Source organism: Phascolarctos cinereus, unplaced genomic scaffold (genome assembly GCF_003287225.1).
Source record: "Phascolarctos cinereus isolate Bilbo 61053 unplaced genomic scaffold, phaCin_HiC Scaffold_2;HRSCAF=192, whole genome shotgun sequence".
NCBI lineage: Eukaryota > Metazoa > Chordata > Mammalia > Diprotodontia > Phascolarctidae > Phascolarctos > Phascolarctos cinereus.
Window position 1 is genome coordinate 256,870,383 of NW_027555625.1, and position 9,854 is coordinate 256,880,236.

At 41.7% G+C, this 9,854-nt stretch overlaps 1 pseudogene; it reads left to right on the forward strand.

Moving 5' to 3' along the window:
- Nucleotides 1–7,081: 7,081 nt before the first annotated feature.
- On the forward strand, nucleotides 7,082–8,327 carry LOC110205325 (alpha-enolase pseudogene; annotated as a pseudogene).
- Nucleotides 8,328–9,854: the final 1,527 nt, after the last annotated feature.

The following is a 9,854-nucleotide window of genomic DNA, read 5'->3' on the forward strand; positions in this document are numbered from 1 at the left end:
AGATAAAAGTAGGGGTAGTACCAAAGTTGCTAGGGATAGAATCCAGTTTGGAAGGATGGTCAGGACTGGGAGTCAGCAGAATTTAAGACCTTCATTAAAAGTAGATTTCAAACAAGTCTTTCTTCTAGACAATTGTTTTAATCTGTCCTGGAAGGAGGTAGGGTTTTCTTCTCATTCAGAAAGTGTCCTTTCCATTCCATACTCCTATGACTACAGCTATGACATTTGACCCATTAGCCCAGCAAAGGAAGGGAGAGCTGGGTGAGAGGAGAGCCAGGCAGTATTCACAGAACCACCATGCACTTTGTCTTGAGTTCATTCCCTGTGTACTTTGAAAATTGCCTTCTCAGAGTTGGATGTGACAAGAGGTTAACGTGGGCTGGAGGATGATAGAAGCTATGAGCAGTTGGACTGCAGGCTAGAGTCATTCATCCATAGCAGAGAGAGAGAGAGAAGTCATTTAACTCCTTGTTGCTCTCTCTCTTCCTCTGAAACTTTTAATTTTAGGATCCTGCTTGCTAAGCTATGTTCTCACTTGCCTTTATTCCCTAAGACACAATTCTGCATACCAATCTATACATATTTCCTGAGACAGCCTGGATGCCCAAGTCTATGCTCAGCACCTGAGATTGTCTTGTGTTTACTTTTTTTCCTTCCATCTCAGAGGATAAAAAACAAGGCAATTTCTACATGAGACATGACTGTCCTCAGCTGCTGACCCTTCCCCTACTTTCCCTACACCGTAGATCCCCATTGCTATGAGACAAGAAGAGCTTGGAACCATAACAGCCTTGGACTAGGGACCCAGAATCCTGGGTTTTAGGTGCAAAGGCAATGTGGTGCAGTGGAAGGAATGCTAGATTTGGACTCTGGAGTACATGAAGTACATGGGTTCTAGCTCTGATACCTCAGTCATACACTTCCTACCTGTGTGACCTCAGACAAATCACTTAACTTCTCTCAGTGTCAATTACTTCATCTCAGAAATGAGAAGGCTGTACAAGAAAGACTCTAAGAACCTGTCCTGTCCAGCTGTCAACCTATAATCCATGATTCTTGGCTCTGCCTCTAACTGGCTGTGCCATTAGAGACAAGTTATTTCATTTCTCATTGGCAACTGGAAGGGATTAGATACACTCCAACACTGATTCCAGCTTGGACATTCTAAGCTAAAGTTGCACCAGAAATTGAGACAACTGTAGATTTACTCTATAGTAGTGACAGGACATGATTGTTACATTGAGTTTGTGTGTAGTTCTGATTAGCCTAAAGACATCTTCTGGAAGAAGAAGTCTTAAGTCAAGTATCAAAGCAAAGGAGACAAATATTTTTTGGACTTCAAAAGAGTCTTTATCTGAATTTGCACTTATCAGCAAACATAATAAAAATTCACGTTTTTCTCTAACCATTTAGGGTTTTACAGGCCATTGTGCAATCCTGTGAGGTAAATTATGCATATATTATCACCTTTTTACAAATGAGGAAAATAAGACCCAGATGTTAATTTAGGGTTCTGCTGGAGCCATTTCATCCAGGTTCAAGAGAGACAGTCATTAAATTTTCAGTATGAGCATTATTGTTTAATCGTTTCAGTCATGTCTGACTCTCCATGACCCCATTTGGAATTTTTTTTGGCAAAGATACTGGAGTGGTTCACCATTTTGTTCTCCAGCTTATTTTACAGATGAGGAAACTGAGGCAAACAGGAGTAAGTGATTTGCCCAGGGTCGCACAGCTAGTAAATGTCTGAGGCTATATCTGAACTCACGTCTTCCCGATTCCAGACCTGGAGCTCTATTCACTGTGCCACCTAACTTCCCCTAGTATGAGCATTAACACCTCAGGAATTGGCAAATGCTACAAATCAGAGCTTGATTTATTGTTTTGTTGCTTGTCTAGACTTAAGAAAGTGATAGAGAAAATGTTAATAGTGAAGATTAAACTTAAAAGTGTGTTATATGCACCTTCCCCTACCCCAGAGCCAATGGTTAAACCTTTACCAGCATGCCCCTGGGTTAAGTGATCCCCCCATGATCCTACACGTAGGAAGGGTCACATTCTAATCCAGATCTCCATTCTCCAAGTCCTCCTCTTTTACATCTTTTGTACTTACTGTTGCAAGTTTCTTATTCTCAAGTATTTCAAATCTTGATCAGAAATCATTTCCATCCATATTTGTTTATCATTAACTACAAAGAGGGCATGGTAAGTTATTGTGTGTTTGAAACCCTAACATTTATCTTCTGATTGTGTGGTTTCAATTCTCTTGGCGCAAAACCACTTTTCCCAAGAGAGAACATTTCCTTTGAGGTTAAATGAATTTCACATTTAATCAAATACATGTCAACAGCATATTCACGCTGTTGGAATACAGAAGACTTCAAAAAAGGGAGAGACTGTCATCACAACCATCAGATATGTAAAGGGCTGTCACAGGGAAGAGGGAGTCGAATTGGAAAGGTACAGAAAGTCAAAGCTAGATAGCAATTTAATAATATTTCTGCCTCTATTTCACAGACTACCTCCTAAATAAGCCTGGTGATGGGCTCAGTGTGAGTATGGATTCTGTGAAATATTATGATGCTAACAGTATTATCCCCTATAATTTACGTTTTATTTATATTAGATACATTCACAGATTGCTCCACTCCACGGGAGGGTCTCTTGTAACAAAGCAAAATAACAAAGCAAAACTAGCAATACAGTGACCTCATCTGAGAGTATATGCAACCTCTATAGCAGCCTCAACCTCCCATTTTTAATTGTGCTTTTTAATTAACAGAAATCTAATTTCTCTCTCCCACCCCTACCACTGGAGGGAAGAAAATTCCTTGTAACACATAAGCATAATCAAACACTTCTCAGTGTTTCAAAAATACTTACTATATACAACAAACAGCCTTCCAGAATGAAAATAGATTTGATTTCTTCTTTCCTAATCTAAAATTGAGCTGCCCCACCCTTATTCTGGAGGTTTTCCAGGCCACCCACAATGACTAGTATTTATGGGTTCCACCAATATATTTTACAAGGCAGCTAGATACTGGCTTTGGAGTCAGGAAGACTCAAGGTCAAATCAAACCTTAGACACTTACTAGTTGTGTGACCCTGGGCAAGTCACAATCCTGTTTACCTCAGTTTCCTCATCTGTACAATGAGAAGGAAATGACAAACCACTCCAGTATCTTTGCCAAGAAAACCCCAAATGAGTACATGAAGAGTTGGAAACAACTGAACAACCGATGTATTTTCATCCTATAAAAATGTTCTGTGGCTCAATTTGTTTTAGAAATACTGATCTAGTCCAGTCTCCTCTTCCTTTTATGGATGAGTAAACAGATTCTAACCCCACCTAGGACACTCACAATTGTAGGCAAGGGGTAACAGCAGAGAAAGTTGGGATGGCTCACAATAGGACATCCCAAATGAAGGAGACACAGTTCAAACTGCATTCTCTTCTGATGATTGATCAGAAAGAGAATCCTCTTTGGATATCAAGACCATAAATGGTTGAATCAGCTCCCTTAATCCTAACCTTTAATGGTCTGTTTCCATATTTTATGTATGTAGGGGGAGGAGGAGGGATAAATACAGCAATTTGGGTTGCTAGAGGAAACAGGAGAAAAGACACCATCAATCAAATCTCCACCATGTAGAGGAGGCAACCTTTGTCCCTCTGCTTCTCCTCACTCCACACCAGTGAAAATCAATGTCTTAGTTTGATCCCAACAGTCTTGCAGGGAAGTCAGAGGGCAAAACCAGATCAGCGACCAGCCCAGGAATCCCAGAGCTCATAGTAACAGGATCACAAAGCTGAATTGGAAAGTCAGGGAGCAGATCTGGGGGAGGGACCAGGCATGGAGCAGAATCAGCTGACTGTGATCACACACCTCTCAGTTTTCAGTCTCCCCATCATCCAGTGGTCAATCTCCAGCCTCAAGGCTGAGTTCCAGGCACAAGAACCCTGGACCAGGAGAAAGGTAGAAAGACATAGGGCAAGAATTCAGGACCACTGACAGGTTAAGACTGCATAGTATAGTGGAAAGAGCACTGGATTTGGAGTTAGGAGACCTGGATTTATACACTACATTTGTCCCTGAATCTCCATATGACCTTGGCAAAGTCATTTAACTTCTGGCCTGCCTTATCTATAAGATGAAAAATTTTGGACTAGTTGGCCTTTAAACTCCCTTCCAGCTCCAAATCTGTGATCTTGGGGTCTTGTGCTTTTATACTTGTGCAGAAAAGCCTCCATTCCTAAAGGGCATGAGTGTCTCCTGTACAAGTTAACTTGGGATTTCCTAGTCTTTGCCCATGTGATGCTGGCTAATGTCAGTGTCTGATGCTAAGCTTCACCCACTCATGTAGGCAGGAACCCAGGAAACATGACTGTGAAGTTGGAAACCTTGCTGGGTTTGGCAGAGGAAGAGAACAGGAGGGAAGCTGGGTAGTGACTAGTTACTACATACTGGTTACCTTCACGACTCAGAACATAGTGTCATGGGAGAACTGTATGAGCTTCTGTAGAGACATATAATGTTATCTCCAACTTTAGCATAAATCACAGAAATAAGAGGACTCATTCCCTTCCATTCCAAGGGGAATGCAAACCCTCAAGGTGGAACTATCAGGCTGGAGGCCTGAGAGAGAAAGGGGAACTCACTGGAGGAAAGAAGAGTATCTTGATAATTACGGCTTCCTATATGTTTGATGTTTTTCAGCATGTTTATAGGCTGGGAGTCCTTAATGACATCAAATGAGCTATTACTTATAAAAAGTGATATAGTTCCTGGCATATATTAGGCACTATAGAAATATTTATTCCCTTCCCTTCCCCTAATGCTTTTCTGTAGAGTGAAATAGACAGTTCTATATATGTCCAATATTATTGGCTTGAGTGCATTCATGGGAGCTGGGGCCCTTTTATTTTTTTTATTTTTTAAAAATTTTATTAATTTATTTTGATTTATCAACAATCACTTCCATATGCTTTTGAGTTGAAAATTTTTCTCCCCCTTGCTCCCCCCCACCCTCCCTAAGATGGCGCACAATCTGATATAGGCTTTACATTTACATACCCATTAAACATATTTTCACATTAGTGAAGTTGTAAGTAAAAATTAAAACCAATAGGAGGAACCATCAGAAAGATGAAACAAAACTCAAGAGAAGGTAAAAATAAGTGACAGTGATTCGGCTTCCATAGTTCTTTCTTCAGATGTGGACAGCATTTTCCATTCCGAGGCTTCTGGAGATGTCTTAGATCCTCATAATGCTGAGAAGGGTTCAGTTTAACAATCTTAGTCATTGCATAACATGGCTGTTATTGTGTACAAAGTCCTCTTGGTTCTGCTCACTTCACTCGAGCTGAGGCCTTTTTACCCAAAGCCTCAACATTATGTTCTGAAATCCCCAGGAAATTTGGATGGGAGCAAAATGAGCGAAGAGAAACATTTTTGAAAAGCCCCCAAGATTGAACCCTCTTCATAGAATCTCAGAACAACCTATGAGAACAATGAAGTTGACTTTTCCATCACCCATTTAGCTTTTGGAGCAGTATAGAGAAGGGGAAAGATAACTGCAAGCCAAAACTGGAAAAAGAGTGTGGAAATAAGCCAGGAGGAGTCCCTTCTCCCCTTATCATCACTTTTTCATCACTCAAGGCTGTTGTGAGGAACCAATGAATGTCTTGTCAAACCTCTCACTCACAGCCTCTGCTTTTTCAGCTCCTCCTCACTTTTCCACACTTTGGGGCTTGTCTAATACTAATACTATTGTTGTTCATTAAACAATACTGTTTAATACTGTTAAACCCTAATACTGTTGCTCATTCAAAACCTACAAGTGTTTTCTTACCTTCTAAGTCCAGTGACCTTTTCTCAGTTTCCATTATTCCTGATCTTTCTTCATCTTTCAGTGCTATCAACTACCCCTCCTCCTGGATATTATTTCTAAAGGCCTTGGTGCCTTAACCCTTTGTTCTGTCCTGCTTCTCTACCTGTCTGTCTGTTTCTTTTCATTCCCCTTTGCTGTTTCCTATGCCGTCTCCTAAGAGCGTACTCCCTAGGACTCTGTCTATGGGCCTCTCTTCTTCTCTCTCTCCACAATATCCTTTGGTAATCCTACCAGTTCCCTTGGGTTCTACTATCACTTCTGTGAAGATGATGCTCAAATCCATATATCTGCACTAATCTCCTTCCTGAAGTTCAAATCTCCATCACAAAATACCTGCTTTACATTTTCACCTTAATGTCCCACTGACATTTCAGATGCCATATGTCCAAAACAGAACTCATTATCTCCTCCACTAAAGCTACTTCTCTTCTAAACTTCCCTATTTCTTTCAGGACACTACCATGCTCCCTGTAGTTTTAGAGTCATCCTTAATTCTTCTCTCTCCAACCCCATATCCAGTTAATTACTAAGTCTTGTTATAGAGAGGCAGTAATAGAAAGAACATTGGACCTGGAGTCAGCAGGCCAGGGTTACTGCTACAACCTTTGTGACCTTGGGAAAATCTTTGGACCTTATTTCCTCTATAAAATGGAAAGGTCAAATTAGATGATTCCAGGATCCCTTCCAGTTTCATATCTATGTCTTCAGAAGCTACCTCCAAGCATCTTTAGCATCTGACCTTCATCTCTACTCATACAGCCCCCATCTTAGTTTAGATCTTCATCTGCTCTCACTTGGCCTGTTGTCATAGCTTCTTCATTGGTCTCCCTGCTTCCAGTCTCTTCCATCTCCAATTTGTCCTTCACACTGTTATCAAAACAGTCTTCTCAAGGCACAGGTCATTCTATGACATTTTAATACTCAAACATCTTCACTGGCTCCCTATGGCCACCAGAATAAAATATAAACTACACTGTGTAGCCATGAAGGCCTTTTAAAATGTAGCCCTGGAGGAGAAGGAGTGGTTCCCTGGGGTGAGCTCGCCCATTTAACGCTCCCTCTTGGCGTAGTTAGATCCCTCGGCTTCTGTTCTCTGAGCCCAGCAGAGGAAGCCCCATCTAGAAACTCAACATGTCTATTTGCAAGATCCAAGCAAGAGAGATCTTTGACTTTTGTCGATACCCCACTGTTGAAGTTGATCTCTATACTGAAAAAGGTCTCTTCCGAGCTGCTGTGCCCAGCGGTGCTTCTACCGGTATCCATGAAGCCCTGGAACTCTGAGACAATGATAAGACCCGCTACATGGGGAAGGGTGTCTCAAAAGCAGTTGAGCACATCAATAAAACTATTGCCCCAACCCTAGTTAGCAAGAAACTGAATGTTGTGGAGCAGGAGAAGATCGACAAATTGATTGTAGAGATGGACAGCACTGAGAATAAATCTAAATTTGGCGCAAATGCCATACTGGGAATGTCTCTGGCTGTTTGTAAGGTTGGAGCTGCTGAGAAAGGTGTCTCCCTATTCCACCATATTGCTGACCTTGCAGGAAATGATGAAATCATCCTGCCCATTCCTGCCTTCAGTGTGACCAACGGTGGCTCCCATGCTGGTAACAAGCTGGCAGTGCAGGAATTCACGATCCTCCCTGTTGGAGCAGCAAACTTTAAGGAGGCCACGAGCATTGGAGCTGAGGTCTACCACAACCTGAAGAGCATGATTAAGCAGAAATATGGACAGGATGCCACCAACGTAGGGGATGAGGGTGGCTTTGCTCCTAACATCCTGGAGAATAAGGAAGCTCTGGAGCTGCTAAAGAATGCTATTGGTAAGGCTGGCTATACTGATAAGGTCATAATTGGCATGGATGTTGCTGCCTCAGAATTCTTCCAATCTGGGAAATATGACTTGGACTTCAAGTCTCCTGATGATTCCAACAGATACATCTCTTCTTCTGAGCTGGGGGACATCTACAAGAGCTTCATCAAGGACTATCCAGTGGTGTCTATTGAAGATCCCTTTGACCAAGATGATTGGGAAGCTTGGAAGAATTTCACTGCTACTGCAGGCATCCAGATGGTAGGCGATGATCTCACAGTGACCAATCCCAAGTGCATTGAAAAGGCTGTGAACAAGAAAGCTTGCAACTGTCTCCTACTCAAAGTGAACCAGATTGGCTCTGTGACTGAATCTCTCCAGGTGTGCAAGCTGGACAAGTCCAATGGATGGGGAGTAATGGTTTCCCATCGTTCTGGGGAGACTGAAGATACCTTCATTGCAGACCTGGCGTTGGGTCTCTGCACTGGGCAGATCAAGACTGGTGCCCCCTGCTGATCTGAGCATCTGGCCAAGTATAACCAGCTTCTCAGAATTGAGGAAGAGCTGGGCAGCAAGGCTAAATTTGCTGGAAGGAACTTTAGAAACTCTCGGGCCAAGTAAGCTCTGTGGCCAGGAAACCTCGGAGTTCACAGGAGCCAGTCACCCCTGTAGACGTCTGCTCCTGTCCTAAGAATGGGCAGCACCAAGTACTAGACCAGTTTTGTTTGGGGGCAGGGGCCTCAGCTGCTTAACTTCCCTCTCCCCTCCACCTTTCCGTGATGTTCTCACTGCTTCATTAGAACTGTCTTACCAGAAACTACCTGATCATGTGGCGCTCTCTCAGAAAACCCTGATCATCTTGTGACTGGGATAGAATGACCTGTTCTCACCCCCAACCCCAGTGTTGATGTGCGGAGCCATGCACTTGTGATGCAGTTCCTGACGAGACCACAGGCCAGCTCTCTGGTAGCTTCTATGTGCAGAATAAAAGTATGCAGTGACCCACTGGAAAAATAATAAAATAAAATAAAATAAAATAAAATAATAAAATAAAATAAAATAAAATAAAATAAAATAAAATAAAATAAAATGTAGCCCTGACTAACCTTTCTAGCTTTGTTTCATATCACACCCCCCCATACACTATATGTCAGGAAAACTGAACTGTTATCTATTTTCTGAACTCAGTATTCCATCTCCTTCATCCAAGCTATCCTCCATGCTTGTAATATACTCCCTCCTTTCCTCTCCCTCTCAGAATCTTTTTCTTCCTCCAACCATCAGTTAAGGTGCCAGCTTCTCCCCTTTAAGTGTTGAATGACTCCAGCCCCATTTATTTGTATTCAAATCCAGACTCAGACTCTTAATGGGCTGTAAGACCCTAGGCAAGTCACTTAACTTCTGTCTCTCTCAGTTTCCTCATCTGTAAAACTGGGGCCATAATAGTATCTACCTCCCAGAGTTGTGAGGTTAAAATGAGATGATACTTGTAAAGCACTTTGCACACCTTAAAGCACTATATAAATTCTTATTGGTGTGGTTGTTATTATTACTAATTATTCTGTCAGTAAAATATAAGTTCTTTGAAGGCAAGGAATGCTTCGTTTTTTATCTTTGTAACCCAGCACCTAGAATGGTATCTTCCACATAATGGATACTTAACAAATGTTTGTGGAAGTTGAAAGTGATTTTGACATACACAGAATGTATTGTTGTATCCATAAGGCAATATTACTTATAGTAGAACTTCAATTAACCGAGACTCTGGAGGCATGGATTGTTCTGTTTATTGTGCAGTCTGAAAAACTGAGAAGGCACAACGACAAAATCTTCTTGTTTTGATCCTTGCTGATAAAGATCTTTCCACAATGCCTGAAGCCATTCTCCTGCCTTAGTTGAGACTGATGAAGATAATGGAATGTTCTTTGCCATTTGAGGATGTCATGGGGTTTCAGTGACTGCTATCCAGGGTAAGAAATAGAGAAAAGTGTAAGAGGCTGGTACTATTTTGTCCTAAATTTGGGAGGGTGAGATGTCCCTTTTTGTCTCTCTGCATCCATTTACTTTGAAATAAATTATAGCGGAGCCTTAATCATAGGATCATAGGTAGAGAAGTGGAAAAGACTTCAAATGCTATATAGGCT